This window comes from Pelobates fuscus, chromosome 5, assembly GCF_036172605.1.
Source record: "Pelobates fuscus isolate aPelFus1 chromosome 5, aPelFus1.pri, whole genome shotgun sequence".
Lineage (NCBI taxonomy): Eukaryota > Metazoa > Chordata > Amphibia > Anura > Pelobatidae > Pelobates > Pelobates fuscus.
Window position 1 is genome coordinate 319,257,764 of NC_086321.1, and position 14,007 is coordinate 319,271,770.

The following is a 14,007-nucleotide window of genomic DNA, read 5'->3' on the forward strand; positions in this document are numbered from 1 at the left end:
CTGTTCACCGTCCACAGAGACCATGATACACACTGACACAGAGCAGAATAGAGACTGTCCCCCCTACATAGGGTCACTTGGCAGGTATGGATTGACACCTGTCCTCAAAGCCCCTGATACACACTGACACAGAGCAGAATAGGGACTGTTCCCCCTACATAGGGTCACTTGGCAGATATGGATTGACACCTGTCCTCAAAACCCCTGATACACACTGACACAGAGCAGAATAGGGACTGTTCCCTGTCCACAGAGTCCATGATACACACTGACACAGAGCAGAATAGAGACTGTTCCCCGTCCACAGAGACCATGATACACACTGACACAGAGCAGAATAGGGACTGTTACCCCTACATAGGGTCACTTGGCAGGTATGGATTGACACCTGTCCTCAAAGCCCATGATACACACTGGGGGGAGCTACTGTCCTCCCCAACCCCTGCGCGGTGGGTGGGGGCCATAAATCACAATGGGGGGACCTACTGTCCTCCCCCCCTCGGCCCCCACCCCTGCGCGGTGGGTGGGGGCCATAAATCACCCCACAGTGTTTGGTTCTAATGAGTGCAACGTAAATGGCTGCACAGGAGCTGGCCAACTGGAGAATTCAAAAGAGAAAACATGCACTGGAACTAATCGAGAAAGAGGAAAGACAGCCATACCAGATTCAGATGACAAAGCTGACACACAAGGGGTTAATTGAAATTGATACCGTGCCCGATCAGAACTTGACCCTAGAGGATCTGTCTGATTCTGTGTGGCAGCCTCAGGATTCTCAGCAGGATTGCATCTCAGAGAAAAGGGACACAACATCCCAACACAAGAGCCACCTTTTAGATCAGGACTGCCTTATATGCAAAGGGCTGATAAACCCCCCAGGTGATGCTGACTTAAGCCAATGGGTAATTACCAAGAAACCAGTGAAAATATGGAAACACCATATAACTAATGGCAATCAACATTCTTCATGCATTGAAAAGAAGAACAAGAAATTGTATGATCCAGATACTAGACTCACAGATCCAGCAGACTCAAGTGTGTGGAAGGGATTCCTTCACATGTTCTCTATAAAGCAGTTTAAAGTTACAGCCACACCAGAGTCTGGTTATAGCAGTCATCTTTGCCAGGATTTACCAAAAGTGTTAACATCCGAAGGATGCATTTTGCAAGAGTCTGTTTGGGAATATGTGGATCGTATCTGGCCAGAGTGCACCAAGGACATGTGTGTGATCCGACTGAATCAAAGAACGTCAAGTGATGCAGTTTCATATGCTCGGCTGTATTCTTATCTTAATCGGAAGCTGAGATAGGCAATCATCAGAAGTCATGGCATGGAGGCGTTCCTAGTGCCTCTACCTGCCGGCCAACCCATCCCTCAAAGATTGCGTCCTTTGGGAGGTCCAGGTTTGGAAGACAACCATCCTATTCTGCTTCTGATCTTGCTTCTTCCAAGCCATCCTTCCTGGACAGCTTATCCCAAAAAATCTTCCAAGAAACATAAAGAAGGTTTGGATATCCCAGATGATATTTTCTCTGACATATTAGCAGATGTTGAACGAGAGGAGAGACAAATGGCCGAGCAAGGGCTCCCTCCTCCAGGTTTCCCAAATTTTGAGCAGTGGAATCAGAATTCTGAGGATACAGGAGAGGAATTTGGCATGCCTGAGATCATGAATATGCTCCAAAATTTGAGCAATGGCCTTCAGTTCCCAGGAGAATTCTCTGTAATTATAGGAGAGAGTCAGGGTGCTAATATTATGCCACCTCTCCATGTGCCAAATACTGTTCCAGCAGGTCTCCCATATCCATCTTTTCCATTGTATCCAGAAGCAGCCTACCCTGGCTGGCATGGTATGTTGCCCCCTACTCATGCAGTAAATCCATTGTCCATTGACCCAGCCAATCTCTTCTCTTACCCGCTTTCACAAATAATACCACCTAACTTCTTATCTGATCAACATTTTACTGCAGGACCTCAAGCTTTTGCATAAATGTTGTAGTTTTGTTATATTTACGTTTTTTGGTTTTTTTTAACTGTTATGTTTTAGCGAAATATTGAAAAAAATACATGTAATGTGCTGAACATCAAAGCTGAAATTTTAATTTGTCTCAGTAAGTTGAAAGCCATACTTTCTATGGGAGTTTCAAATGTTCAATAATTGTTTTCTGAAGAAAGCATAACTGTCTGTTTTTAGCAAGCAACAACCCCATATTAAGCCGTTTATTCACTGAACATCTATTTGTACTGAATTGAAAACTGAATGACAAAATGTAGGCAGAAAACGAATGATTTGAATATATTCTTCAAATACCAGAATTTTTTAATTTGTTTTTTAGTTCACTACTATTCTGTGTTTAGTAATGTATAAGTGTGCCAGATGTGACAAGTTTACATAGGTTAATTATAGCCACTGTTATATCTGGGCTACAAATACATGCAAGCCCATGTAAGCTTTGTGTTGTTGAATTTCAGTGATTTCTTTTATGTTGCATGTGTACAGTTGTACTGTAAAATGGGTAAAGCATGGGATATGTTTTTACATTTGTATACTAAAAATGTTAATATACGTTGAAAAAAAAAAAAAAAAAGACGCATGAGCCTACAGGCATTGCGCATGAGCGTCCAGTAACGTGGCAAAAAAATTCCCAGCTCCCCAGAGGCTGTCCTAGCACCCCGGTCATACAAATATTCATTAACAGCTTTTTCTTGTTGGAGCAGGCGGTCGAACATTAGGAGTGTTGAATTCCAACGTGTAGGGCTGTCGCAAATCAAGCGCCTCACTGGCATGTTGTTTCGCCGCTGGATATCGGTAAAGTGAGCCATGGCCGTGTAGGAATGCCTGAAATGGCCACACACCTTCCTGGCCTGCTTCAGGACGTCCTGTAAGCCTGTGTACTTATGCACAAAGCGTTGTACGATCAGATTACACACATGTGCCATGCACGGCACATGTGTCAACTTGCCCAACTTCAATGCCGCTATCAAATTTTTTCCGTTGTCACACACCACTTTGCCGATATCCAGTTGCTGCGGAGTCAGCCACTTTTCCACCTGTGCGTTCAGGGCGGACAGGAGTGCTTGTCCGGTGTGACTCTCTGCTTTCAAGCAAGTCAAACCCAAGACGGCGTGACACTGCCGTATCCGGGATGTGGAATAGTACCTGGGGAGCTGGGGGGGTGCCGTTGATGTGGAGCAAGAAGCAGCGGCACAAGAGGACTCAGCCGAGGAGGTTATGGAAGAGGATGGAGTAGGAGGAGTAGAGGAGGTGGCAGCAGGACTGCCTGCAATTTGTGGCGGTGTCACCAACTCCTCTGCAATGCCACGCATTCCTTGCTTGTCAGCCGTCAGCAGGTTTACCCAATGCGCAGTGTAGGTGATATACCTGCCCTGACCATGCTTTGCAGACCAGGTATCAGTGGTCAGATGGACCCTTGCCCCAACACTGTGTGCCAGACATGCCATGACTTCCTTTTGCACAATCGAGTACAAGTTGGGGATTGCCTTTTGTGAAAAGAAATTCCGGCCGGGTACCTTCCACTGCGGTGTCCCAATAGCTACATTTTTTTTTTGAACGCCTCAGACTCAACCAGATTGTATGGTAAAAGCTGGCGGGCTAATAGTTCGGACAAGCCAGCTGTCAGACGCTGGGCAAGGGGGTGACTTGGTGACATTGGCTTCTTACGCTCAAACATGTCCTTGACAGACACATGACTGTGGGCAGATGAGCGGGAACTGCTCAAGGCGGGAGACGGAGTGGCGGATGGTTGAGAGGGGGCAAGAAGGACAGCAGTGGTTGACGTGGCTAAAGATGCTGGACCAGGAGGAGGATGGCGGCTTAGAGTAGGCTGCTTGTACTCATGTGTTGATCCCATAGGCGTTTGTGATGTGAGATCATGTGCCTACGCAAAGCAGTTGTACCTAGGTGGGTGTTGGACCTCCCACGACTCAGTTTCCTTTGGCACAGGTTGCAAATGGCATCGCTGTTGTCAGAGGCAGACACACAAAAAAATGCCACACTGCTGAGCTCTGCAATGACGGCATTCTGGTGGTGGACACAGCATGCGTTGATTGGCGTGCTGTCGGGCTGACCCCGGGTGCCGATGCATGCTGTCTGACTGTGCCACTAGCTCCTTGCGACGACCCCCCCCTGCTTCAACTCGTCTCCTCCTCCTCTCTGTCTCCCAATCTGAACTTTCGCCCTGTTCTTCTTCTTGCCGAGCGGGCACCCACGTGACATCCATGGACGCATCGTCATCATCAACCGCTTCGCTTGTATCTGACAACTCAGAAAAGGAAGCAGCAGCGGGTACAACATCATCATCATCACACCGTACCTCCATGTGTTTAATGCTGCCTGCCTGAGACATATCCCTGTTATCTACATTCTCTAGCAATAATGGTTGCGCATCACTCATTTCTTAAAACGGGTGTGTGAATAACTCCTCTGACATACTAAGTATAGCGGCTGTGGTGCTAGTTTTGGTGGTGGCGGCAGGCGGGTGAGTGCTATCTTGAGAGGTGCCTGAAGCTAAGCTGGAGGAGGATGGTGCGTCAAGGTTCCGAGCGGAGGCTGTACAAGATTGGGTGTCCTGTGTTAGCCAGTCAACTATGTCCTCAGAACTTTTCAAGTTCAGGGTACGTGGCTTCTGAAAACTGGGCATTATTCTAGGGCAAAAGGGAATCACAGCACCACGACCACGACGGCCCCTGCGGGGTGGCCTGCTTCTGCCTGTCATTTTTTTTGGTATTAGTGGTACTATGCGTGCAAGCTACTGTGAGACCAGATATGATTGGCAATGTGAACTGTAACAGTTCTGCAGAGCACACACTGTAGGCCTAAGACACCCGCTTGAAGACAAGTAACTGCTATTCAATCTATAACAGTGAAAAATAAATGTTGGTTTTAAAAGCACGCTATAGAGACACCAGATATGATTGGCAATGTGCACTGGAACAGTTCTGCAGAGCACACACTGTAGGCCTGAGACACCCGCTTGAAGACAAGTAACTGCTATTCAATCTATAACAGTGAAAAATACATTTTGGTTTTAAAAGCACGCTATAGAGACACCAGATATGATTGGCAATGTGCACTGGAACAGTTCTGCAGAGCACACGCTGAAGGAAGGACTGACAGAGCCGCTTGAAGACAAGTAACTGCTATTCAATTTATAACAGTGAAAAACAAATTTTGGTTTTAAAAGCACGCTATAGAGACACCAGATATGATTGGCAATGTGCACTGGAACAGTTCTGCAGAGCACACGCTGAAGGAAGGACTGACAGAGCCGCTTGAAGACAAGTAACTGCTATTCAATTTATAACAGTGAAAAACAAATTTTGGTTTTAAAAGCACGCTATAGAGACACCAGATATGATTGGCAATGTGCACTGGAACAGTTCTGCAGAGCACACACTGTAGGCCTGAGACACCCGCTTGAAGACAATTAACTGCTATTCAATCTATAACAGTGAAAAACAAATTTTGGTTTTAAAAGCACGCTATAGAGACACCAGATATGATTGGCAATGTGCACTGGAACAGTTCTGCAGAGCACACACTGCAGGCCTGAGACACCCGCTTGAAGACAAGTAACTGCTATTCAATCTATAACAGTGAAAAACTAATTTTGGTTTTAAAAGCACGCTATAGAGACACCAGATATGATTGGCAATGTGCACTGGAACAGTTCTGCAGAGCACACGCTGAAGGAAGGACTGACAGAGCCGCTTGAAGACAAGTAACTGCTATTCAATCTATAACAGTGAAAAACAAATTTGGTTTTAAAAGCACGCTATAGAGACACCAAATATGATTGGCAACTGTCAAAGCACGCTGGAACAGGTCTACAGAGCACACGCTGAAGTAGGCCTGACACCCAGACGCTTGCAGACAACTAACTGATCTTCTATTACAGTGAAAAAAAATATTTATTTTAAATGTAAAGCTTAACCAATTGTCAAAACAGATATGAGTGGTGGCACTGGGCAAATAGGCACAGTATCCAATGTGAACCTCACACAGAAGCCGGCAGGCAACTGCTCTTCTATTACAGTGGAAACAAAATTTTGGTTGTAAAAGCACGCTATAGAGACACAAGATATGAGTGGCAACTGTCAAAGCACGCTGGCACAGGTCTGCAGAGCACACGCTGAAGTAGGCCTGAAACACAGACGCTTGCAGACAACTAACTGCTCTTCTATTACAGTGAAAAAAAAATATTTATTTTAAATCTAAAGCTTAACCAATTGTTAAAACAGATATGAGTGGTGGCACTGGGCTAGTGGGCACAGTATCCAATGTGAACCTCACACAGAAGCTGGCAGGCAGGCAACTGCTCTTCTATTACAGTGGAAACAAAATTTTGGTTGTAAAAGCACGCTATAGAGACACAAGATATGAGTGGCAACTGTCAAAGCACGCTGGCAGGGTTGTGCAGGGCACACGCTGAAGGAAGGCCTGACAGAGCCGCTTGAAGGACACTGACTGTCTGCTATTAGCTTACACTGGAAACCTTTTTTCTTTGTAAAAGCACGCTAAAGAGACACCAGATATGATTGGCAACTGTCAAAGCACGCTGGCACTGGTCTGCAGAGCACACGCTGAAGTAGGCCTGACACCCAGACACTTGCAGACAACTAACTGCTCTTCTATTACAGTGAAAAAAAAAATATTTATTTTAAATGTAAAGCTTAACCAATTGTTAAAACAGATATGAGTGGTGGCACTGGGCTAGTGGGCACAGTATCCAATGTGAACCTCACACAGAAGCTGGCAGGCAGGCAACTGCTCTTCTATTACAGTGGAAACAAAATTTTGGTTGTAAAAGCACGCTATAGAGACACAAGATATGAGTGGCAACTGTCAAAGCACGCTGGCACAGGTCTGCAGAGCACACGCTGAAGTAGGCCTGAAACACAGACGCTTGCAGACAACTAACTGCTCTTCTATTACAGTGAAAAAAAAATATTTATTTTAAATCTAAAGCTTAACCAATTGTTAAAACAGATATGAGTGGTGGCACTGGGCTAGTGGGCACAGTATCCAATGTGAACCTCACACAGAAGCTGGCAGGCAGGCAACTGCTCTTCTATTACAGTGGAAACAAAATTTTGGTTGTAAAAGCACGCTATAGAGACACAAGATATGAGTGGCAACTGTCAAAGCACGCTGGCAGGGTTGTGCAGGGCACACGCTGAAGGAAGGCCTGACAGAGCCGCTTGAAGGACACTGACTGTCTTCTATTAGCTTACACTGGAAACCTTTTTTCTTTGTAAAAGCACGCTAAAGAGACACCAGATATGATTGGCAACTGTCAAAGCACGCTGGCACTGGTCTGCAGAGCACACGCTGAAGTAGGCCTGACACCCAGACGCTTGCAGACAACTAACTGCTCTTCTATTACAGTGAAAAAAAAATATTTATTTTAAATGTAAAGCTTAACCAATTGTTAAAACAGATATGAGTGGTGGCACTGGGCTAGTGGGCACAGTATCCAATGTGAACCTCACACAGAAGCTGGCAGGCAGGCAACTGCTCTTCTATTACAGTGGAAACAAAATTTTGGTTGTAAAAGCACGCTATAGAGACACAAGATATGAGTGGCAACTGTCAAAGCACGCTGGCACAGGTCTGCAGAGCACACGCTGAAGTAGGCCTGAAACACAGACGCTTGCAGACAACTAACTGCTCTTCTATTACAGTGAAAAAAAAATATTTATTTTAAATGTAAAGCTTAACCAATTGTTAAAACAGATATGAGTGGTGGCACTGGGCTAGTGGGCACAGTATCCAATGTGAACCTCACACAGAAGCTGGCAGGCAGGCAACTGCTCTTCTATTACAGTGGAAACAAAATTTTGGTTGTAAAAGCACGCTATAGAGACACAAGATATGAGTGGCAACTGTCAAAGCATGCTGGCACAGGTCTGCAGAGCACACGCTGAAGTAGGCCTGAAACACAGACGCTTGCAGACAACTAACTGCTCTTCTATTACAGTGAAAAAAAAATATTTATTTTAAATCTAAAGCTTAACCAATTGTTAAAACAGATATGAGTGGTGGCACTGGGCTAGTGGGCACAGTATCCAATGTGAACCTCACACAGAAGCTGGCAGGCAGGCAACTGCTCTTCTATTACAGTGGAAACAAAATTTTGGTTGTAAAAGCACGCTATAGAGACACAAGATATGAGTGGCAACTGTCAAAGCACGCTGGCAGGGTTGTGCAGGGCACACGCTGAAGGAAGGCCTGACAGAGCCGCTTGAAGGACACTGGCTGTCTGCTATTAGCTTACACTGGAAACCTTTTTTCTTTGTAAAAGCACGCTAAAGAGACACCAGATATGATTGGCAACTGTCAAAGCACGCTGGTACAGGTCTGAAGAGCACACGCTGAAGTAGGCCTGACACCCAGACGCTTGCAGACAACTAACTGATCTTCTATTACAGTGAAAAAAAATGATTTCTTTAAAATCTAAAGCTTAAGCTATTGTTAAAACAGATATGAGTGGTGGCACTGACTGTGCAAATGGGCAAGGCATCCAACCTGACACAGAAGCTGGCAGGCAGGCAACTGCTCTTCTATTACAGTGAAAAAAAAATATTTATTTTAAATGTAAAGCTTAACCAATTGTTAAAACAGATATGAGTGGTGGCACTGGGCTAGTGGGCACAGTATCCAATGTGAACCTCACACAGAAGCTGGCAGGCAGGCAACTGCTCTTCTATTTCAGTGAAAAAAAATTATTTATTTTAAATCTAAAGCTTAACCAATTGTTAAAACAGATATGAGTGGTGGCACTGACTGTGCAAATGGGCAAGGCATCCAACCTCACACAGAAGCTGGCAGGCAGGCAACTGCTCTTCTATTACAGTGAAAAAAAAATATTTATTTTAAATGTAAAGCTTAACCAATTGTTAAAACAGATATGAGTGGTGGCACTGGGCAAATAGGCACAGTATCCAATGTGAACCTCACACAGAAGCTGGCAGGCAGGCACCTGCAATTACATTACACAGGAAAAAAAAAAAAAAAAAGCAGCCTGATGTTATAGCCCTAAAAAGGGCTTTTTGGGGTGCTGTCCTTACAGCAGAGATCAGATGAGTCCTTCAGGATTGTAGTGGACACTGAATACCCTAGCCTAGCTATCAATTTCCCTATCTAATCAGCAGCAGCTAAACTTTCCCTCCTCTCACTAAGCATGCATCTTCCGAATGAATCGAAAATGGATGCTGGGAGGGAGGTTGGAGGGTGTGGAAGGGAGGGAGTGCTGCTGATTGGCTGGAATGTGTCTGCTGACCGAGAGGCACAGGGTCAAAGTTTGCCCAATGATGACGAATAGGGGGCGGATCGAACTGCGCATGTGTCCGCCCGCCGTGGCGAACGCGAACACGCTAAGTTCGCCGGGAACTGTTCGCCGGCGGACAGTTCGGTACATCACTATCTATATACCACGCTGTGCAGCACCGAGGTTGATTGTTTTGAAACATGTAATGATAGAGTGCCAGACTTCCTTGTATATATATATATATATATATATATATATATATATATATATATATAATTTCAAAAATACCGGCACTCTAGGCTTTCTGATTCGATTTATTAGCAGTCAATCCAGATCGGTCAACGTTTCAGCTACCGGACGGAGTTTTCATCAGGACACATAAAACAATGTACATAAAAGTATTATAGAAGATGAAGAGATTGAAAACTGGGAATACAGTAAGGTCCTCCCAGTTAGCAATCTCTATACCCAAAGATACAAATTGTTCATTAGTCTAAAGCGAATTGCTAGTATAGAACATAGGTGAATATATGAAATTTAAAATTCAATTTTTAATGGTTCCTCTTGAGGAAAAAGTATAGAAATACACAAAAAAATTTTATAGCATGACAGGAGGCTTCATATTTGCTTAAGTCTCTCTTTACTAGAACTCCACAGCAGCACATTAACATAGAGAGATAAACACCAAAGACAAAAACATAAGGTATCTATATAAGGCTCCTCCTAAGCCACCATTTCCTCTTTCTTTGCTGCTCTGCATCAGTACAGGTCAGAGTACCTCTGCCTCCTGCTTCTTGTGGGTGGCTTTGGGATTTAGTGATTTATTTATGATTGTTATGAACTATGCTTGGTTGTGAGATTTATGTGCCTTTCTGGCTCTTTTTTCTTTGGTGAATGTTTCCTTTACAATACTGATAGTTTTTTTTTCATGTGTTTATTTATACAGATTACTGACAGTTTGCCATGTGTTTAGTTATACAGATTACTGGTAGTTTGCCATGTGTTTAGTTATACAGATTACTGACAGTTTGCCATGTGTTTAGTTATACAGATTACTGACAGTTTGCCATGTGTTTAGTTATACAGATTACTGACAGTTTGCCATGTGTTTAGTAATACAGATTACTGACAGTTTGCCATGTGTTTAGTAATACAGATTACTGACAGTTTGCCATGTGTTTAGTAATACAGATTACTGACAGTTTGCCATGTGTTTAGTAATACAGATTACTGACAGTTTGCCATGTGTTTAGTAATACAGATTACTGACAGTTTGCCATGTGTTTAGTAATACAGATTACTGACAGTTTGCCATGTGTTTAGTAATACAGATTACTGACAGTTTGCCATGTGTTTAGTAATACAGATTACTGACAGTTTGCCATGTGTTTAGTAATACAGATTACTGACAGTTTGCCATGTGTTTAGTAATACAGATTACTGACAGTTTGCCATGTGTTTAGTAATACAGATTACTGACAGTTTGCCATGTGTTTAGTAATACAGATTACTGACAGTTTGCCATGTGTTTAGTAATACAGATTACTGACAGTTTGCCATGTGTTTAGTAATACAGATTACTGACAGTTTGCCATGTGTTTAGTAATACAGATTACTGACAGTTTGCCATGTGTTTAGTAATACAGATTACTGACAGTTTGCCATGTGTTTAGTAATACAGATTACTGACAGTTTGCCATGTGTTTAGTAATACAGATTACTGACAGTTTGCCATGTGTTTAGTAATACAGATTACTGACAGTTTGCCATGTGTTTAGTTATACAGATTACTGACAGTTTGCCATGTGTTTAGTTATACAGATTACTGACAGTTTGCCATGTGTTTAGTTATACAGATTACTGACAGTTTGCCATGTGTTTAGTTATACAGATTACTGACAGTTTGCCATGTGTTTAGTTATACAGATTACTGACAGTTTGCCATGTGTTTAGTTATACAGATTACTGACAGTTTGCCATGTGTTTAGTTATACAGATTACTGACAGTTTGCCATGTGTTTAGTTATACAGATTACTGACAGTTTGCCATGTGTTTAGTTATACAGATTACTGACAGTTTGCCATGTGTTTAGTTATACAGATTACTGACAGTTTGCCATGTGTTTAGTTATACAGATTACTGACAGTTTGCCATGTGTTTAGTTATACAGATTACTGACAGTTTGCCATGTGTTTAGTAATACAGATTACTGACAGTTTGCCATGTGTTTAGTTATACAGATTACTGACAGTTTGCCATGTGTTTAGTTATACAGATTACTGACAGTTTGCCATGTGTTTAGTAATACAGATTACTGACAGTTTGCCATGTGTTTAGTAATACAGATTACTGACAGTTTGCCATGTGTTTAGTTATACAGATTACTGACAGTTTGCCATGTGTTTAGTTATACAGATTACTGACAGTTTGCCATGTGTTTAGTTATACAGATTACTGACAGTTTGCCATGTGTTTAGTTATACAGATTACTGACAGTTTGCCATGTGTTTAGTTATACAGATTACTGACAGTTTGCCATGTGTTTAGTTATACAGATTACTGACAGTTTGCCATGTGTTTATTTCTTTGTGCCTGTTTTCTCCTTGGGAGTTTTGTTTTACCCTGTTGGCTTTATTGTTTGTTCTGTTTCCTCTGGCTTATTGGCCGTGGTGGTCGCCGAGAAGCGGTCTTCCGACCGCTCCCCGTGCCGACCGCCGGGACCGCGGAGAAAGACTCCTGCGGTCCCTCGTGTGTTGCCTTTGATTCCCGCCAGCTTCGTCCGCCGAGCGGGAATCCCCGTTTTGTTCTTTACCCTGCCCGCGTCCCCGCTCACTCGCTAACACTGTTATCAGAGTGGGGACGGAGCAGGGATCTACTCATTTGCCGCGGGAGCCTCCGCTCCCGGTCACCTTCCCCGCGACCGCGTGGTCGGGCAGTGGGTGCGCGGCTCTCCACTGTGTTAGCCGCACGCGTCACTGCCTTATTAAAGGTACAGTGACTAGCTGGTCCGGTGTGTTTCCCCATCTTCTGGGCTGTTTGGGGGTGCGTATTTTTTGGTGACAGCTTTCTTTTCTGTCCATGTGAGGCAGCTCTGTGAGCCCTTGCATCATAAATTATGCCCAATATATGAGGGTCGCAGATTCAATCCCCCTCACCTCCCCAAGTAACTAAGCATTAGACCTTAGTTTTCGATTCTTTGCATGTGTGCTTGCCCTGCATTTTTTTCTATGGACATGGTTTTACGGTTTACTGGTTTTCCTGACTTCCACATGGCACTGCGTGCCTCCTGCAGGTGTCCCTGCCTGGTGTCCTTACCCACTTATTGAACTAGGACTGCTCTAATCAAGCCTCAGTTGCCTGATGGAGGTCGCACTGGCGTCCAAAGCCAGGGATTGTGGGTTCAGGCCCCATCTGGGTGGTTGAGCATGGCTCTCGTATTTTATGGCCTAATGGATTAGGCACAACCATATCAAAACTAAAGTGTTTCGCTATCTTGAAGAACCTTGCCTATAAGGACCCAGCTTCGTCTCTACCGTGCATCCTAATAGTCAAGATTCTACTACATGTCTAAAAGGATCTAGGTTTCCGCCTGCATTATACCTCTGGGTCGGTACCGCCCGTACCCTTATACTGGCCTGCCTTGTCTGTGCCTTTATAATTGGCCTGCTTTGTCTGTGCCCCTTGATTGGCCTGCTTTGTCTGTGCCCCTTGATTGGCCTGCTTTGTCTGTGCCCCATGATTGGCCTGCTTTGTCTGTGCCATACTATGCATGCTATTGGACTGGTGGCTCCATACCCTGGATACGGTTTGTTGAGCCTGCATGCATTATTACTTGCCTCTGCCAACACTAGGGGTGCTGCCCCTTTTGCCTGCTAATGATACCTGTTTTCTAGCTTCGTAGGTATCAAGTATCATAGACTCAGACTTTATGGACGCCTCTGCACAGGAGCAGAATTTGCAGGCTTTACTTAAGGAGGCTGTGACCGCATCTGTTGAAAAAGCCCTGGCTAGGGCCCTCCCTCAACCACATACGGACAGGGGTGTGTGTGGAACCCCTCATTTGGCAGAAGACTCGGATGAGTCAGACTCTCAGGTGCGAGAGCAGGCAAGTGCGCGAACGCGCTATTGAAAGGGTGAAGACCCTGAACCACGCTCCCGGACGGGCAAGACTCCGGCGAAGTGACGTGGTTTGAGGTTGACAACCTCGCCGGCCAGGCGCCACCGCCTATCGGGCGCAGGGGAGGAGGCCTCCTTACCCCCCCACCTTGGCCGCGCTGGATGTGTGGCGGGCAGACCAGCCTCCCTCAGATGGAGAAAATGTTTGGGTTGAGGACCTTGGCGAGGGTCCCGGTGGACGCTGGGAAGAGGAAGACGCGCCACCGACTAGGGCCCCCACGACAATGTTGGGGGACGATACCCTTTTGGGCACTACTGGAGAACCTCTGTTAAAGCCTCAATCTATCCGACGCCCCAGGTCCTCGGACTAGTCACTGCCCGACCACTTAGCACAATTCGTGCGCTACTGGGTCCGTAGACCCCTTGGAAGTGAGGCCTGCAAGAAGCTGCGGGCGGAATGCCCCAGACCGGTACTGCCGGACAGGGTGGCGGTTACCCCGGATGTTGGCCCTAACAGACGAGGCCTTCGTAGAAGGTAGGGCTCTGGACCCAGCCACCATGAGGGACTGGGCACTTCGTTCCATTTGCCTGCTGGGCAG